The sequence below is a fragment of the Musca autumnalis genome, unplaced genomic scaffold, assembly GCF_047663935.1.
Source record: "Musca autumnalis isolate F117 unplaced genomic scaffold, ASM4766393v1 scaffold_2, whole genome shotgun sequence".
Classification (NCBI taxonomy): Eukaryota; Metazoa; Arthropoda; class Insecta; order Diptera; family Muscidae; genus Musca; species Musca autumnalis.
Window position 1 is genome coordinate 110,424,476 of NW_027411755.1, and position 20,043 is coordinate 110,444,518.

Here is a 20,043-nt window from a genome sequence, read left to right on the forward strand (position 1 = left end):
TTTTCCTATAATTCGCTCAATTTTTGACGAAAACCCTTCAAATTTAACATGGGATGTTCCTCAGGCCCCTGTTCAGTTTTACCGTTGACTTAGGTTGATGAATGTTGGCACAAGTACTTATGAGGGCACAGGAATGAAAAATATCAAATTTGGTCCATATCGGTTCAGGATTGAATATGGCTTCCATATATAATTTCGCCCGATGTCACTCAATTACGGATAATTACGTCATATTTTCCTAATTTAATCAATATCTCAAATACATTGCGTGTTTAGTGCAACGAATAAAATCTGACAAAAATATATGAGAACTATATCCAAATCTAAACCGAGTATAGTCAAAATCGGTGAAACTGAAAAAGGGCTTAAGAAAACATCCCATGTTAAATTTGAAGGCAATTTTTCAAAAATTGTCCGATTTATAGCAAAATCGGTGGAAGATATATGGAGGCTATATCCAAATCTGTACCGATTTTTGCGAAATCAAATCAAAAATCGGTAAAACTGATCAGTGGCTTGAGGAAACATCCCATGTTAAATTTGAAGGCTATTCATCAAACATTGGGAGATTTATAGCAAGATCGGAGAAAGATATATATGGGAGCTATATCCAAAACTGAACCGATTTTTATGAAAATCCGTGAAACTACTCAGGGGCCTAAGAAAATATCACATATACAATTTGAAGGCTATTCGATTAAGATTGACCGAGTTATAGCAAAATCGGGGAAAGGGATATATGGGGGATATATCCAAATCTGAACCGATATGGACCAAAGTTGAAATTTTTCATTCCTATGCCTTTATAAGTACTTGTACAAAAATTCATCAACCTAGGTCAACTCCTTCCATTTTTTGTATGGAAGCGGCAACACTGTGCTACGTGGGGAGGGTATTATAAGTTGGTTTTGGCCAAAAAGTTTGCAACGCATCGAAATAATGGTCGTAGACCCATACTTATATATACCAAAATGCTGAGTCGATCTGGCTATGTGTGTCCGTCCGTCCGTCTGTCCATCTAAACCTTGTAATCACGCTACAGGTCGCAATTTTGATCGGATCATCACCAAATTTTGGGTGTTGCTGAGGGTTCCGAAGGGAAGAAGCCTATTGATTTTGGTTATGTTCGGATAGTATTCAGGGATCGGAATGGGCAAAAAACTTATTTGAAGAAAAAGTCAACGTTTTATTTCAAAGCGAATATCTCCGCATCTAAAAGCAAAACCTGCTAGGAAAAGTAGAAAATATCAACTTTACAACGATGCATAGGTGGTCGTAGGTGGTCAAACAACGAAGATATCGCAATAGTCGCTAATACAAACCAACTTTTCGTTTGTGCGATTTTAATTTTAATGACGAAAGTAGAATATCTCACCTTTACAATAATACAAAGTAAGTTGACGTAGGTTGCCAAATAACGGAGATATGGTAATACATCCCATTTTTATTTTTTTTCGAAATCGCGCTACAGGTCGCAATTTTGATCGGATCGTCACGAAAATTTTGGGGTTAATGGAGGCCCCACAGAGGAAGAAACCTATTGATTTTGATGATGGTCGGATAATATTCAGGGCTTGGAATGGGCAAAAACTTGTTTGGAGAAAAGGTCAACGTTTTATTTCAAAGCCAATATCTCTGTTTCTTTAAGAGGTATATCAAAAGCAAAACCTGGCAAGGAAAGTAGAAAATATCACCTGTACAACGATGTAAAGTAGGTCGTCGTAAGTGGTCAAACAACGGACATATCGCAATAGTCGGTAATGCATCCCATTTTCCTTTTTTTTTTTTTTGTAATCACTCTACAGGTCGCAATTTTGATCGGATCGTCACGAATGTTTTGGGAGTTGATGCGGGTCCCACAGAGGACGAAGCCTATTAAGTTTGGTGGTGGTCGGATAATATTCAGGAGTCGGAATAAGCAAAAAGCTTATGTGGAGAAAAATCAACGTTTTTTTCTTATGTGAATATCTTCGCTTCTGGTAGGAGTATTCCAAAAGGAAATCCTGTCAATGGAAGAAGAAAAGATCTCCTTTATATTGATGTAAAGTATGTTGGAGTAAGTGGGCAAACAACCGAGATATCGCAAAATTCAGTAATATATCCAATTTTTCCATTTTTTGTAATCACGCTACAGGTTGGAATTTTGATCGAATAGTCCCGAAATTTTGGGGTTGATGTGGGCCCCCAGAGGAAGAAGCCTATTGATTTTGGAGATAGTCGGATAATATTTTGGAGTCGGAATGTGGAAAACCTCATGTGAAGACAAATTCAAAGTTTTACTCTTTGGCAATATATCGGCTTCTAGTAGGGGTATTCCAACGGCAGAGCCGGTCATTGGTATGGACCCAATCGGTCCCTCCCTTCAAGAGTTATCGTGCGCACAATTTTTCTGAACATTCTTGCAATTTTGTGGGGGAGGTACCTGAAGGAGTGAACCGATATGGCTTACCCTCGAACTTAAACTTAGTCTGGACAAAATATTATGAAGGCCAAATTTTGGATCGAATCGGCAGATCCATTCGAGAGTTATCTTGCGCTCCAAACACTACATACGGTGTCATAGCGGTTTTTTGAACCTTTCAGGCTCAGGAAGTATGGTTTTGCCCCAGATGAAACTTTTACCGCCGTATGGGGGGCCGTGAATACAAGTTGTTACAACAAAAATCAAAGCGATTCGAGAGCTGGTCCTAAACTGAACTTTTCCGAAATTTTGTGTGGCAGGTACCCGAAGGAGTGGACCGAACCTAAACTATGTTTGGACAAAATATTGCGAACTCCAAATTTTGGACCAAATCGGTTCATCCGTTAAGAGTTGCCGTGCGCACCAGCCAGTCAGCCAAACAGACGGACGGACATTGCTAAGTCGACTCCAAATTGTCTGAAACGGATTTCGTCCAAACGTACATATATACAGTGGTGTGAAAAATAATAAGGACAGTTCAATCCATAACCAAGATTACATTGAAAACTGACTAAAAAAGAGAAAATTCCATTAGTTTACAAAATTTATTGTTTTCTTAAAATGTTAAGAAAGGTATTATAAAAATATTTAGATTGCTTGTAAACATATTTTATTTATCTTTTATATTTTATGCGAAATGTCGTAGTTTGGTGTGTGAAAAATAATAAGGACACTTCATGCCATCTTTAAATAAGTTCCAAACTTGAAAGAAATTAATGCAGGATTTTACTAAATAATGGTAGATAAAGTGTTTCAGTGTCATTAATACTTTGTAGACGATCCTTTGTGTTCTAAAACGGAAGCGCATCGTCTGGGCATCGAGTCGACCAAATTTGACACTTCTCTACTGGTATCGCGTCCTACGCAACCTGTATAAGTTGGCAAAGGTCGCCATAGTTTGATGGATACTTTCCCCTGCTTGATTTTTTAACTTCATTCCACAACATTTTTCAATCGGGTTCAAATCAAGGGATTGTATGGGCCATTCTAACAACTTAACTTAATTATCCTGGAACACCTTTTTTCATTTTGCCGTCATTTTTGGGCCATTAACCTTGCTGAAGACTCATTTGAGAGGCACACCCCATTCAGTATACGAAAGAATTATATTTTTCAAAATTTCAATGTAATCTGGTGATTTCAAAAACACTTTGAATACTGTATAGAGCCCCCACATGTAATGAGCCCCACACCATGCTGTTACCTCTGCCATATTTAGCCGCCTTCAGAGTATATTTTGGGTTATATTATTGATTTTTAGGTCTTCAAACTGATAAACTCCTCTATCGGAACAAAAAAATATATTTGGTTTCATCAGACCAAAGAATGGTATTCAATTTTTCTTAGACCAAGCGATGTGATTTCTAGCAACCTGTATTATTTGCTGAATATTTTTATACCCTACACCACTACGTGAGAAGTGTATAATTTTTCGATTAAAATGATACTTTTCTGACACTGTGAACTCTAATGTGGCCACCACAGAGTGTGTTAGGAGTTGTTGATGCGTCAAAATTAATTTTTAAGTAGTTTTTTTATTTGTAAAGATGTGGTAAAAGGATCTTTTTTTAATCATCGAATAACGCATTTATTATTACAGGTGCAATTTTTGGATTTCTGCTACGACTTTTATCTTTGAAGTTCACTTAGCTGCATCTCCCACCGTTGTTTTTAAAGATTCTATACTTTTTCTGTACATTTTCTGTATGAATTTCCTTCTTTATGTAAACATTTAATAATTTCTCGAGTAGCGTGATAACAATGCGTATTTTTACCCATATTTGCAAAGAAAAACTAAAAAATACCGGTAGATTTAACATTTAATGAATAGAAATTAATTCATTTTAAACTTTTACTTACAAGAAAGAATCACAAAAAAATAATATCAATTTATTTTTACTAAAACGAAATACTGTCCTTATTATTTTTCACAGCAGAAATCACGGATTTTTCGAAAAATATTTGTTTTGTATAAAAACTAAACAGATAGAAAACAAAATCGTAACGGGATTTCTTATTGCAATACATGTACATTTTCAAAAACAAATTTCCATCGCAAATTCTTCCATTTTACACATTTTAGGAGCGACCAAAAGTTGTGAATGTCACTGTCCTTATTATTTTTCACACCACTGTACATAAATAGCGAGAATTTATGAATTTAGTGGAATGATGTGGAAACATAAAAATTGAAAATGTAACGAATTTTCATGCATGTTTTCCAAAATATTCAACCAAATGTGAAAAATTATTCGTTTTTTAAATTCCAATAATTTATAGACATTTCCTTGTTTTGTTTACAAATACAACTGGCAGTAACGTTACTGCTAAACCTAAATAACGACGGGACGTACACAAATATTTCACCAACCTACCAAAACAACGATCTCTGAGCGTCCGTATTACCCAAATACGTTGAGTCCCAAATCACATTTAAAACACAAAATCCGCGACCGAAACTTACTTAAATGATTTCATTCGTAAAACAAATAATTTTCCTTTGCAATGAATTGTATTTCATGTTTTATTGGGCTTTTGTTTTTAAAATACAAAACACACACACATACAAACAATAACGTTCCACAGTGTGGCCAAATTCAATATTTTGTGCCAAAAATGCCAAAAAAATTTTTTTAAAAATTTACAAAAATTTTACATGGAGGGATAGAAAACATTCTAGCTATGAGAGAAAATTAAAAATTTCGTTGGTTGTACCGCTATTTTTGATGTAACGGTACCTATAACATGGACTTTTTTTACGGCAAACGAATACTCAAAAACACAGCGAAATTTGTCGATTTTGTGTGGACCATATTGTCGCGAGTTATTGAAAAATTTTAATGGTTCTTTTTGCTAAACTATAGTACGAAATCTGACGTATTAAAATATGTTTAAAAGTAATTGCATTTGTGTAACACTTCTGTAGAAAACCCGGATTTGTTTTGGAACCTTTTCTACGTGTATATCTTATATTGGTCTTTTTAAATGGGATATAACTAAAAAGCCCCGCGGTTATCCGCAGTTCTAATAGTACACAAATTTAGAGGAGCTGTTGAGCTATCAATTTCTCAATAAATTAGCTGCGACCACGTGCGACGCCGGGATATAGACCCCCTATAACTGTACCTCCCGATTTTATATATTTTCAGGATTTTACCTACAACAATTATCCGATTTAGTTAAAAATTGAAATATAAGGTTATTTACGAGTACACTATCTCCCTACCAAAAATTTTCAAAGTGGGTCCATTTTTTAATATAGACCCCATACAACGGTACCGCCCATTTGAAGAGTTTTTGGTGTTTCTGGCCACATTTGCCAACCAAATTGGCTGAAATTTTATATTTTGGGTTCTCTGCAAGTGAGAATCATTTATTATAAAAGCTGTCAGTGTATGTCCACGTTTTAATATAGTCCCCATATAACGGTACTGCCCCATATTAAGGGTTTTAAACGTTGTGAACACAGTTCCTAACCGAAAGTTGAGATTTCGATTGTTTAGGTGCCCGCTACTTTAAAACTTCAAGTTATCATTTGCTATTTATTATCCATTTCCACTTTTTGTATTACCATGTCTCTTAAAGTTCCACACAATATTTTATTTGATATATGGCTAAAAACGCCTCGACATAATAAAGTGAGAAGCATTCAGGAGTACATTACTAACAATATTCCAACTTCATCAAATGCAGTTATCGATGAAACCTTGATAAAAAACATGTCATCACGTTTTTGCGCCAAGTTACGAGAAATGTGGATTGAAGCTGGAAGAAATAAAAATCGATTTGTGAATAGGCACAAACAATGGATGCAACATACTCTTAATATTTTAAGTTGTTTTTATTAGAGAAAATTCTGTTTTATGTTTTTATTTCTTTAAATCTTTATTTTAAATAACACTTAAAAATTATAAATTCTGATTTTAATACATATATATTACACAAACTTAAAAATTATGAAAAAAATATTTTATTCAATAAAATTCTGTAGAAGGCGTTGACCGAATATCACGTAACTACATGGAATATAAGTCCACTGTCTGATAAACATCTCCTCCAAATTTCATAGCTCTATCTTTTACCGTTTAGAAAATACAGATTTTTGGCACAAAAATCCCATTTTGGCCACACTGTGCGTTCTGTCATAGTTGAATTTGTTCAACTTTCAAAAAAGTATACGCTCGACGTATTTCGGTAGTTCGCATAAGAATACATGTGTTCTACTTTTTTCACCACACACGCCCTGGGTATACGTCCGTATATAGGTATGGGCCTTACAAACAAAAACAAATTCCTTTGTGGTTGTTGTTCGAGTTGTATTTGTTGTAGTATTAACTTTACCTTATATTTGTTCTACCATGTACAATACCCCATACATTAGTTTCATCATAAGTAAATTTTCTACAAAAAGGGCGGGGCCGACTATATGATACCCTACACCACTGTGAATAGGTAAAATATATATGGGAGCTAAATCCAAATGTGAACAGATTACGACCAAACACCGTCACACATTCCAAATTTCATCAAAATTAGACATACATAGCGTCTTTGGTACATCAAATACCTTAAATCGGGCGAAAATATATATGGGAGCTATATCCAAATCTGGACCGATTTCGATATAATTTGGCACATTTATTTACAGACCTTATTTCATTACGCATTCCAAATGTCATCAAAATTGGACAGGTACAGCGTGTTTGGCGCATCAAATACCTCAAATCGGCCGAAAATATATATGGGAGCTATATCATGCATAAATCGACTCAGAAAGTGATTCTATGCATATCCCTAGAAGGAACTATGGGTCTATCTCTTTTCATTAGGCATGTTACATACAAATGCACTAACACATAATACCCTTACAACAGGGTGGTGTAGGGTATAAAAATTGTCCATTTGTGTACAAAAGCTATATATACCGTTTCCCATGTATGAACAAGTGAGCCAAGACTATAGTCGGGTCGGGGCCGACTATGTGATACCCTACACTACTTCCCCTGTGCATAAGCTTTTGACTGGTAAAATTCAAATTATTAAAATTGGGATAGCTTAGCGCCTTTACTCTGAATGTCTTCATTAATACAGGTCAATTTTATTGAAACGCATTTAAGTGCATCGTCAGAATAACTCAAATAAAAAAATGGAAAAGTGGGATGTACGCCAACCATCAACCATCACATTCCGACCCCTGAATAATAACCGACCATTACCAAAATCAATAGGTTTTTCCTCTGTGGGACCCCCATTAACACCCAAAATTTCGTGACGATCCAATCAAAATTACGACGTGTAGCGTAATTACAAAAAAATTAAAAAAATAGGATGTATTACCGACTATTGTGATATCTCCGTTATTTGTCCACATACGCCAACATGCTTTACATCATTGCAAAGATGGGATTTTCTACTTTCATAGTCGGACTTTGCTCTTGGAAGGTCCCCAACCAACGCTGTGCTATTCGCCATTATTGTTAAAATCGCAAAAATGAAAAGTTGTGTTTTATTAGAGACTATTGCGATATCTTCATTGTTTGACCACCTACGACAACCTACGTTACATCGTTGCAAAGGCAATATTTTTTACTTTCATTAGCAGGTTTTGGTTTTGACATACCCCTTATAGAAGCGTAGATATTCGCTTTGAAATAAATCGTTGACTTTTTCTCCAAATAAGTTTTTTGCCCATTCCGACCCCTAAATATTATCCGACCATCACCAAAATAAATAAGCTTCTTCCCCTCCGGAACCCCCAACAACACCCAAAATTTCGTGACGATCCGATCAAAATTACGACCTGTAGCGTAATTTCTTTAAAAGTGGAAAATGGGATGTTTTACCGACTATTGTGATATCTCCGTTATTTGGCCACCTACGCTTACCAACTTTGCATCATTGTAAAGGCAGGATTTTCTACTTTCATAGCCAGGCATTGTTTTTGGAAAGTCCCCAACAAAAGCTGTGTTATTTGTCATTAGAATTAAAACCGAATAAATGAAAAGTTGTGTTCTATAAGCGGCTATTGCGATATCTTCGTTGTTTGACCACCTACGACAACCCACTATACATCGTTGTAAAGGTGATATTTTCTGCTTTCATTAGCAGGTTTTGTCTTTGATATACCCCTTATAGATACGGAGATATTTGCTTTGAAATAAAACGTTGACTTTTTCCCCAAATAAGTTTTTTGCCCATTCCGACCCCTGAATATTATCCGACCATCACCAAAATCAATAGGCTTCTTCCCCTCCGGGACCCTCATCAACAACCAAAATTTGGTGATGATCGGATCAAAATTGCGACCTGTAGCGTGATTACAAGGTTTAGATGGACAGACGGACGGACTGACGGACGGACACACATAGCCAGATCGACTCAGCTCGTCGAGACAATCATTTTGGTATATATAAGTATGGGTCTACGACCATTATTTCGATGCGTTACAAACTTTTTGGCCAAAACCAACTTATAATACCCTCCCCACAAAGTGGTGTAGGGTATAAAAACACACACTTTTACCCATGTAATTTCAATAAATTTAAAAAGGTGTTAGACGGCGTAATTGGACGGGTACAAAAGTATAAATGGGCTGAAAAAGGACACTCTCGGACATCTTTCTGAGAATTCTAAACATTGTTCCATGCTGTTCCCTAAACATTCTACTTCACAAAAGTTGGCATTTCACTAAAATTTGATACATGAGGAAAAATAAAATATCTCAACGTTTCATGAAGGTATCATGCCTACCTAACAAAAGAAGAATGATACATGGGTTATAGTTTCCGAGAAATGCTATTTCCTTCTCCAGAAATTTGCACACCTTCACACACACACACCTTCATATATTTTAATCTAATTTGTTGGTTTCCTTAGTTTCAATACGACAAGGGAGACTTCTCTTATATCAGCGCTTCCTAGTCCAGGTCCACACCTGAGTTGTTTCATTAAAAAAAGTTCATGCAATTATGCGTCCCTAGATCGAATTCCATAGTAGAGGAATATCATGAAATTACTGTAGTAAGGAACTCGATCTAAGAATGTCAAGTTTCATGCAATTTTTCAATGAAATCGCTGTAGTGTGGACCGGGACTTGCAAGAGAGATGTTTTTTATCATTGAAATGCTCAGGAAATATAAGCCAATATTAGACTGAGAGCATTCGTCAGCGCCGAAATTTTTGATATTCTGGTCAGGGATTGAAGCGCAGATCTTCTGATTGCAAGGCTAGCGTGCTTACCACTGTATCACGGTGGCTCAAGATACAACATATTTAAAAAGTGGGTCGGTGTTTTTGTCTCCAAATAAGTCGCAGACACAACCACCATTGTCTCTCAAAGTTAATGCTCAAACCCATGGTTCAATTATTAGAAGGTTGGTCAGGTTGACAAAATTTCGAAAAAACAACTCTGAAGCAGGTTTGCTTATAACTTCAAATATTATAATAACAAACGCAACAAGTTTTGTTTATTTGAAATCTTGTCAGTTTGTACTGTTTTTATATTTTCTGAAATAATATTTGTATTATTTCCTTTAGACATTTGGGTAAAAGTGGTTATTTGCACAGTGCCCGTGCCTGCAGTGCCGCCAGAAATGACTGCAGAGGATGTCGCTCTGGAGCTGGTCTCTTTGAAGTCAAGACAATTGGTAATGATAACTTCACGTTCACTACCAAATGAAAGGATGCCAAGGCTTGTACCATACTGTAGAGAGGTGCTATTCTCAATGAAACTGAACGTAATTTACAGCATGCTTTGCAAGAAATCAATTAGAAGAACAGGGAAATGCGTCACAACCACACCTAAAGGTGACACACTGTATCTAGCTGCCATGATATAAAGCATAAGTTGCTGATTTTCAGTTAGTTGGAGGTTAAAAAATCTTGTGCAACGTATGAAAGACTTGCTAAAATTCGAATAAAACAGTAGGAAAATTAAGTCTCCACAATGATAGATCTGACAACGGAATGAGGTGATAGTCTTCGCCGCGAAAAAATACATGGTAGTTAGCAACAGCAGACTCAAGCATCTTGACTTTTACAAGGACCCGGCTGCCTCCAGATCAAAAACAAGAAATCAAATAGATGAAAGGCATTCATCTATCGTGATGGATGTACGATCGCCCCGAGAAGCAAACATCGTCTCGGATTACCACCTAGTTGCAGCAAATGTAAGTACACGTTTAAAAGTAGCAAATAAAGTACGAACAGACACAACACAGAAGTGGGACGTTGGTAAGCTGCAATTACAACAGAAACGGCGTATTACATTTATCTGGTCCCTTGCTTACTGACAGACTGCACCCATCCATAATAATAATCCATAATTATTGCTTTCGAATAATGTACTTCTGTTTTTATTTATGTGTATTTATTTTGATTTTCTTTTATTTATGTATATGTATATGTAATTTGATTTTCAATTAATTTAATTTGTTATTTGTCAACTTTGTCAAAACTGTTTTGACACAATAGGAGGACCTCAGGGAAAATTGTAATCATATGTTTGCTGTGTCCTACCTTGTAATGATTGTACCATGATTAAAACATTCGATACATTTTCAGCAGATTCAAGAAATACTACCGGGTAAGCAAACCGTCATTCCAATACCAGTTAGAAGTCTTAACGCAGCATACTCCTACGAAGAAAAAAGTTTGGAGTTCCACCGATAATCAAGTTGAGCGCTGCATTACGATTTTTCGCTGAAGGTGTATATCAAACTGAGGTTGGGAAGGATTCAGATGTTGCTGTGGCGCAATCAACATTTAGTTATATCCTTTCAGAAGTTGTGACAGTCTTTGAAGCCCATCTCTGTCCTATGTGGATTAAGGTTCCAAAAAGCATTGAGGAAATGAGACGCATTGCTTTGAAATTTTATGAGAAGCATAAAAATCCAGGCCTGGTCGGATGCATAGATTGGACTCATGTGCAAGTTGCAAATTGCTCCTTCTCAAAATAAACAGCCTTGGCTTCCATCGCCCCATAGAGCTCCTGAAGTGGGTTCTCAAAAAATTTCCTTCAATGAAGTCCACGCAAAATATCGGAATATAATTGGAAGGACAAACGGCGTTTTGAAGAACCGTTGACGCTGTCTTCTTGGTGTAAGGGGTGCAATTCCCTGGAACACTTGAAGCGGAGACCCCCCTCACCTTCTTCTACTTCCAATTAATATCTTGCTGTCGCACAAAACCTAAGGGCGAACATTGGTCGAGATTTGCACAACATACTATACAACATATTTAATTTTAGTAGTAACTACGTTCATTTTATTAAAACTAAAAAAGTTTTTCTTATAAAAACACAAAAAAGCAAAAAAACTTGTTTCAAATAGCATGCAATAAATTAAATAAATTAAACTAAAATTGAATTCATGTTACACTGTAATTAAAAAGTCTTATTATTCAGTTCATTTCAGAAGAAATTCCTTCATTCACTTGTTCCAATTGCAGATTCGATTTTGCCAATTTGTACTCCAACTCCTGCATTCGTAATTTCTTCATCAGTTGGTTGTGACCAGAGAAGTGCGCAAGTAGCCGATTTTGACACTCATAAGCCACATGCTGAAAAACAAGCGTATGTGCGGCTTGCTACTCTAAATAATGAATGCAAGTGTTGCTTGCCATTCTCAAAATGTGTACGAGTGTGGCTAGCCACTCAAAAAATAAGTTATTTAAAAATGGATATTTTTTGACACTTGCGTATGCTTTGCCAAGTAGTTTTAAATACACAATAACAATTTCTGTCTTACTTTTTTGCTCATTGCGCATCAAGTATTGTTTTCAACCCTTGTAATTCAACCGATTGTCTCGTGCTCTCCGAGAGAATGAGAGCTAAGATAATTTTCTAACACTGATTTTCAAACGTTAAAAGAACATGCAAAACCACACATAACATTCCAAGCAAATAAAAGCATACACAAACGAAACAACAACAAATAAAATTACAATTCGTCTGCTCCGTCGGAAAAGGTCGTAAGTCCCTCTCAATAAATTTTTCAGGAGGAAGAAAAAACTTTCCAGAGCTTTCTGTGTTAAAGATTTTATTATGGTGGTAAAGGCAGTATTCTTCGTTTATTTATTCCGCTTCAATACCTGTATTTTGTTTGATAAAATTCCGTCGCCTTTGGGAGATAATTGGATGTCTTTGGACTTACGACCTTTTCCTTGTACAGTTTTGTATTTTTGTAGGGACTTACGACCTTTTCCTACAATTTACGGACGTTTTTAAAATAAAATATTTATACTTTACAAAACAATGTGGAAAGGGTATTATACGTTTGTTTTGTCCAATATTCGTGTAACATCGCGAAGTATTCATCGTAGACCCTCTCCCCTTGCCATTTTTTCATATCTTGACGAGATAAAGCGATCAAGCTATGTGTGTCCGTCCATCCATTAACAATTGTAATAAAACTCCAGGCCTCAATTTTGGAGCGATCGTCACGAAATTTTGTGGAGCGGTCGGGTTTCGACCAGAAGTGACCCCATTAGATGTTGGTTATTATCGAAAGGTGTGAAATGGACCAAACCCGGCTTTGTAGCTGTGCTGTAGATCGCAGTAATATTCCGATCGGCGCGATATTGAATGATTTGAGTTTAGGACATAGAAGAAAGTAGCAATTTAACATGGTGATCAGATAATAATTAGCGGGTTTAATGGACCAACACTTTTGGTTGAAAATGAATATTTTTTTAATATTTGGACTGGTATCCACGTTTCACTCACGTAAGTTATATTTAAACAAGTAAAAAAGTATCAGTCGGCTTTGCCGACAGAGATATACCCTCAGCCTGTGTGAATTGAAACGTCTATCTATTGACAATATCGAATCTTCGGATAACGAATTTTGTGCCCCCTTTTGGAATTTGCCGACAAAAAATATATTCGGTTTGAAGCTCAAAAGCGTTGCCGAGGATGTACTTGAAGGAATGGACGATATAGTCCATTTTGGAAGTGGATCTTATTATGGGAGTCATTCCTTTTGGATATTGTGCCCACCAGTAATTTCAGATGGTCTGAAAGCATGGACTTGCCCACGAAAAACATAAAAAAAACTTGTACCGTCGTAATGGTGGCGAATAAAATTGTTACAACAAAGATAAAAGCGATTCGATAGCAGGCCTTAGCGCCGTAGAAATATTACGATGTGCAAAGTATGGACCAAATCTGCAGGTCCATTCGAGAGTTAACGTGCGCTCCAACCTCTACAATTGGTGCCATAGGGGTTTTTTACAACTCTGGGCTATTTTCTCAGGAAGTATGGACTTGCCCCTGATAGGACTTGTACTGCCGTAATGGGGGCAGCAAACACAAGTTCTTACAACAAAAATAAAAGCGATTAGAGAGCGCATCAGCCAGCCAGACAGACGGACGGACATTGCTAAATCGACTCCAAATTGTCTGAAACGGATTTCGTCCAAACATACATGGGTTTTAAATCCATTATTTCGATGAGGCACATTTTGCCCGTATAAAAGTGTATATAACCTCGTTAGCATAAATGTTCCGTTGATGCCAATTATATTGAAGAACATGGTCAGATAACAGAGTTTTAGCCTAATACATACGGTGTCCCACCGTTTTAGTTGTTTGTTGTGTATCCGTAATCACGCTAGAGGACGTATTTAAAAGATAATAATAATTGTGGATGATGATCGGATAGTATTTGTGGATGAAAATTACCAAATGGTGTTAAAATTGGCAAAAATTAATTTTTGGTGCATATTTTAATTTATGCAGGACCAATTTCGGTAAAATAGGTTATAAGAGAAAAAAAACTGTTGACCTTACTCTTGATGCAAATTACAATGAAGTGGAGGTTAAATGACGGAATAATATAAAAGTGGGTGAGAACTCCAATGCAGTTATTCCATTATTAGTTGCTTGGAGATTAACTCTTCCACTGATCCTATAAGTTCAGTTCAAACAAATGATCTTCATTTGGCGTGTATTTTAAACCACACAGACCCGTCACTTTTGCGTCATCCGAATGGTATCAAAAAATTAAGCGTTCTTAAAACTTTTAAAAAATTATGATCCGAATACATACAAGTGTATGATAATACGGCTCGGCTTACAAATGCAATATAATCAGCGGAAACTTCAATATTTTTATTTTGCAAAGCACAAAGGACGTATTCCGTATGAGCACATCATAAAATACTTGATTTTTTTTTTAAATATTAAGTAAGATATCAACAAAAAACAATAAAAAATGGGATTTTTTCACAAATTTTGCAATATGTATGGTATTTGGACACATACAGCATCCCAATTAGTATCAATGAAAAGCCAAAAGTCCATCTTTCATAATCAGTTCGCTTATAGAGTAAAATAGATTTCAAATGTAATTTTTCGTTGCAATATAGAAATTATCACATTTTTGTTCAAAAATTTGGTCCACTGGCTCCGCCAAATATGATCCGATTATCATCCAAAGGTGTAGGCTAGTTTTTTGCATTGTACCCCAACCATGGATGACGTTAAACATTATATCTGAACTACATTAGCTGTAGTATTCTTTTAAAGTATACATTTTCCTGTGGACTTACGACCTTTTCGTACTCAAATTTGTACGTTTTGTGGACTTACGACCTTTTCCGACAAGGGCAAAACATACAGAAAAACGCTACATACTACCAATTTCTTCGTATCATACGACGTGTTTCGACTTGTACTATCATCCTGTAACAAAAACGCGATTTCCAAAAAAAGTGGACTTACGACCTTTTCCGACGGAGCAGACGAATTGTTTATTTTTTGTAGTGTTGTGTGTGTGCTTCTACTTGATAAGCCAATTGGCAAACTATCTACGATTGCGTGTTTTGTATACAGTGCATAATACGATGGACACTTGTTTTACTTATTACGCACAAGCAACGGTCTTGATGCGACGTATGTAAGTATTTTTTGTGGTGGTGGAAAAAATACCGAGTGCAAAAAAACACATGCGTTAAAAAAGCAAAAGGCCCAAAAAACTTGTGCGTGCTCAATTGGCTTACGGGGGCAAGTAACTCATTGATGATCTCTGGTTGTGACGCTTCATTTTACCCAGGCCCTTTTCTTTTAATTTTTCCATTGCCTCGTACTGTTTTTTTTTCTTAACATCTGCCAATTTTTCGATTGATTTGTAGATTCTTCTGTGATGCTCGCTTTGGGTTTTTTTGACTTGCCTCGATTTGTTTAATGGATTCTAAAAGTTGTTTTTGAACATCCAGCTCACGTTTAATTATGTGCAAGGATGTTGCGCTCGCCTCATTACTTGTCGATTTCTTCACCGTTCCTTCATCACAGATTAAAATGTCCATTTGGTCTCATTTGGTCGTGTGTCCTCAAAAGCGGTATTTAAATATTTTTCACATATTCGCTGCATCTCCCCATCATCGTCAAGTATAATGGAGTTCACTGTCACGCCTTCTACGGAAGATTTCATTCCAATAAGATTATAAATCGTTTCTTCCGTGGGCGATAAGTTTTAATCGTTGTTTGGGCCGCCTCCTGTTCCTTTTTGATATCTGAGGTTTTGTACAGCCTTTTGCCTTACATATTTTTTTTAACGGTCCAAACCTGTAGTAAAAAATTCGCATATGCAATGAGTTATTTTTGGTTAATAAAAGTAAAATAACATTTACTGAACCTTTTTCCATTAGGCGATGCTCTTATTTGTTGGCCCCATTGAGTTGAGCTCAACTTCAGATTTTCATTCATGATTGGGCCAGACACATTGAGTTTTTTGTTAAATCTTCATTTATTTCATATTTTTTGTTAAAACTTGGTATTTAGTATGAAATTTGTCGGTATAGGTCCACTCCTTCATATATCCTCCATAGAACGGTACCCTCCGATTTTCGGTATTTTGAAGTTTGTGGCCTCAATGACCCACCGAAATGGCTAACATTTGTTGGGGGTATAAAAAATTGCCATTTGAAATTTGTCGGCATAGGTCCACGTCTTAATATAGCCTCCATAGAACGGTACCTTCCGATTTTCGGTATTTTCAAGGGTTTAGCCTTAATATCCCACCGAAATGGCTGATATTTAGTATTCGATGGTGGTATAAAACTTTCCACCTGACATTTATCGGTATAGTTTCACGTCTTGATAAAGACAACATGTAACGGTACCTCCCGATTTTAGATATTTTGAGGATGTGACCTCACTACACTACCGATATGGCTGAAATTTGGTATTTTGTCTTCATTGGGGGTATAAAATTTCCACCTAAAATTTGTCTGCATGTGTCCACGTTTTCATATAGCTCCATAGAACAGTACCTCCCGATTTCCAAAATTCTGTTTCCGTAATTTTTGAACCAATTAGTATGTGGAACTAATTTTTAACATTTCGCTCTTTTGCAACTTTTAGCGTTAAAAAGTACGGGAACACACATATTATACGTTCAGTCAAAGTCATGGCACGATTATACAGATAGATGCATCAGGCCAGCTGATGCTACCATGAGCTGTCAAACTTGATTTAAAGCCCAGAATTGCGTGGAATCTATTAGCTTCCTGAGAAATATCAGGAAAAACGTACATCTTTCGACATCCAGGAAGGTTTCTTTTTAATCTTTAAAGCGGACACTTGGGGATTTCATTGCGTTTTTAGGTATCGTACTTTATAAAAACCACAAAATTATTGACAGATTGCTGATCTTGAGATCCTAGAAAACATTGAAGATCCTGAATATTAAACCAAAAATAGTTTTTTTTCTAAAAAATATATCAGACATCCAGGAACATTCTCCCAAACAATAAATGAATAAATTTTGCTGCTAGTTCCTTAAATTGTTTGGTAGTACACATTAGGGATATAACTTTTTGCACTTTTTTGCAGATATCGAAAATACCACCACATAGCCGTGTAGAGCATGAAAAACTATTATGAAATAAGGTGTAATTTTTTCTCTATCGCGAAAAAAGTTTCCGCACCAAATGCATTGAAGTTCAGTAATGCATTTTTTAATTTTATCTGTTATAACAACATGTTCTGTTCTTATTTTTGTGGAAAAATACTATAAATATTACGATTCAGCTATATTTATTGATTGTTTTATTAATATATTAATTATTTTTTATTTATTTTGCTTAAAATTGAAGAACTTTTCATTATTTTGGAGTTAGTTTTTCTTTCATGCATTGGCGCCAATGTTTTTGTTTTGGTTATCAACTGTTATCTTGCTAAAGTTTACTAAATGTTGTCTTTTTACTTTTTTCTCTATTTTCGTATCAAAGAGTAAAATTTCTTTTACTCTCTGAAAAGAAGTTACTGAATAATTATTACTGAAAAAGTAAAAAGACACAACTAATATTGTTTTTGTAAATTTGTTAGTTGTTGTAATTCATGCATATACCTTATATAAATTTACCTTGAGTTTTCATCATTTCCAAAACAAAGCAATTGTTTTCTAGTGAGAAGAAATAAAACTGTTTAGTAAGAATTTCATAAAAACCATTACTTACCCTAAAACTCGAGATTCATAGGGTATATGTAAACTTTAGTGCCTAACTGTAATTCAAAAAATATATATAAGGGCTTTCATATTGAAAATAACGCGATAATTTTCCAATCTAATGAGATCTCTATAGAGGTCAAATAAAATAAATATGTACATATATGAAAGAAAAACATTTTGATAGCCGCTAGTACGTTAACAACTGAATCTCTTAGCATTCCACCATAACATCATATTAGTCACTTGGTCTGTGCCAAATATTCCGTCAGCAAAATGTCTCACAGTTCAGGCAGTCAAATCAGCACCACCTTGGCTCCCAACAACCGATCGACACACAAAATCTGTCCACATCTAAAAATAAAATCGAACCAAATGTGCTAAAGTCGTGGCCCCATCCATTTGCTGGCTGCTTGTTCATTGGTATTCACCTTACTTTCTTACTTCCCTTTAGCCCCCTCATCCTTTCTCTGAGTCAACTTTGCAAATGGCCGGTCGTGGCCTGTGCTGCGGTCGACATAAAACATTTTTCTCTATTTGTTGTAGCGATTCTCGTCACTTTGGTGTGCAGCAAAAATTCTAGCGAATTGTGTGGGGGGTATAAATGTACATATACATACTTACATATGTACATATATATGTATGTACTTATGTACAAGAAAATCACACACACCTCAAACATCATCTAAGCATGTCCGAAAGTCTGTGCCTACAATGAGATGCATTCACATTTCCAAGTGTCAAATGTTAGTCTATTAGCCAGTCCCTGCAATTTATTAACTGATATAAGTGGCAAAAATTGTAAAAACTTTTTAGTTCTGGAACATAGCGTATGTAACGACGCATCCACATAGTTTTAAAATTATCGACAAAGACATAAATAAAATGGTAAAGATTGGACAAGATGCATAATGCAGTTCAATTTTACTATTAAATCATAGATGGTGTTTGTGTATAAGAGACAACTAACAGAACACGACGTCAAAGAAAACAAGAATAACATAAATGCATGTCACCATATTGTAAATTAACATTAGTTAGACCTCCAGCGCCATCTGCCGATGTATAGTATCAATGTTATGTTATACATCTTTATTATCGATTACCCAGTTTAACGGGTAATTTACACGACAAGTTTTCCATTTTTACGCCATTTTTGACTTTTTGAGATACAGGTGGTTTCTAGGGTTTCCGGTATGCTCTTTCTGAATTTCTAGTCGGCTTTCTCCTATCTGCTCTAGTTTCCGAGATATCCACTCGACGGGGAAGCATACACTTTTTTCAGTTATGAAATTAATATTTGAAAAATTTACAAGTTTAAAAACACATTTCTAAAATCAGAATTTTAATTTTCGATTTAGAAGTATTTAATTTATTGAGGCAAATATGGATTTTTTTTTATCATTTTGTTGCATGTGATTTTCAATATTTCACATTTGTGTCATAAGTGCGGATATGGAACAAATCGACAAAAATTCTTTTTAAAAAAAAAGCTCTATAACTTTTATATTACAATACATATTCCTCTAAATTTTTGCAAATATGTTCTATATACTATTATTAATATTTTAAGTCAAAAATATAAATATTTGCTTTAGTCAGCTCCACACAGTTGTGACGCAAAACATTATAATGCGATTATCTCAAAACGGGCAAATGGCGTATGGAACACTTAAGCATGACACCGACGATATCGCAACTATTCAACAAAGGGGAAGTAACTCTAAATTTTGATATTTTCACTTTTCATTAAAAAAAAAAAAAACGATACATATCTAATTAACTCTGCCAACTGTAAAAATCTCACATTTTGGTCTACTCTTTCGTCAAAAAATACGTTTAAATTACTCGTCATGTCTTTAGAGAAACTACCATTTAGCAAGTTCGTCTTCGGACGGCTTCCAGAGCAGACATCCTCTGACAGTAATAAAAATAAATAAATAAGTGAAAAAAAAAATTAAAAATAAAATTATCAAATGGCTGTGTGCTTAACAAGATTTTTGTGAATTTCTGATGACAAAGGATATGTTCCTAAATTTTTGAACAAAAGGCTGTGTGCCAAATCGCTGTGTGCTTATCAATTGGCTGGGTGCCTAACAATATTTTACTGAATTTTATCGTTTTAACCAACGC

The 20,043-nt window shown here is 35.5% G+C and overlaps 1 protein-coding gene and 1 long non-coding RNA gene across 3 annotated transcripts in view; both read left to right on the forward strand.

The window, feature by feature from the left end:
• Nucleotides 1-20,043, forward strand: part of LOC141394440 (uncharacterized) — a 326,009-nt gene that overhangs the window by 47,925 nt on the left and 258,041 nt on the right. The window contains exon 2 of one of the 2 annotated variants that reach the window (XR_012410414.1): nucleotides 1,472-1,554. The exons of the other annotated variant lie outside the window; for it this stretch is intronic. The gene's annotated coding sequence lies outside the window, so the exon portion shown is untranslated. Of the gene's footprint in view, nucleotides 1-1,471; nucleotides 1,555-20,043 lie in introns of those variants that run through there. 2 annotated transcript variants of the gene reach the window in all.
• Nucleotides 9,668-11,782, forward strand: LOC141394443 (uncharacterized). Its single transcript, XR_012410415.1, has 3 exons — nucleotides 9,668-9,834; nucleotides 9,998-10,629; nucleotides 11,024-11,782. It is a non-coding gene; the product is annotated as an uncharacterized lncRNA (long non-coding RNA).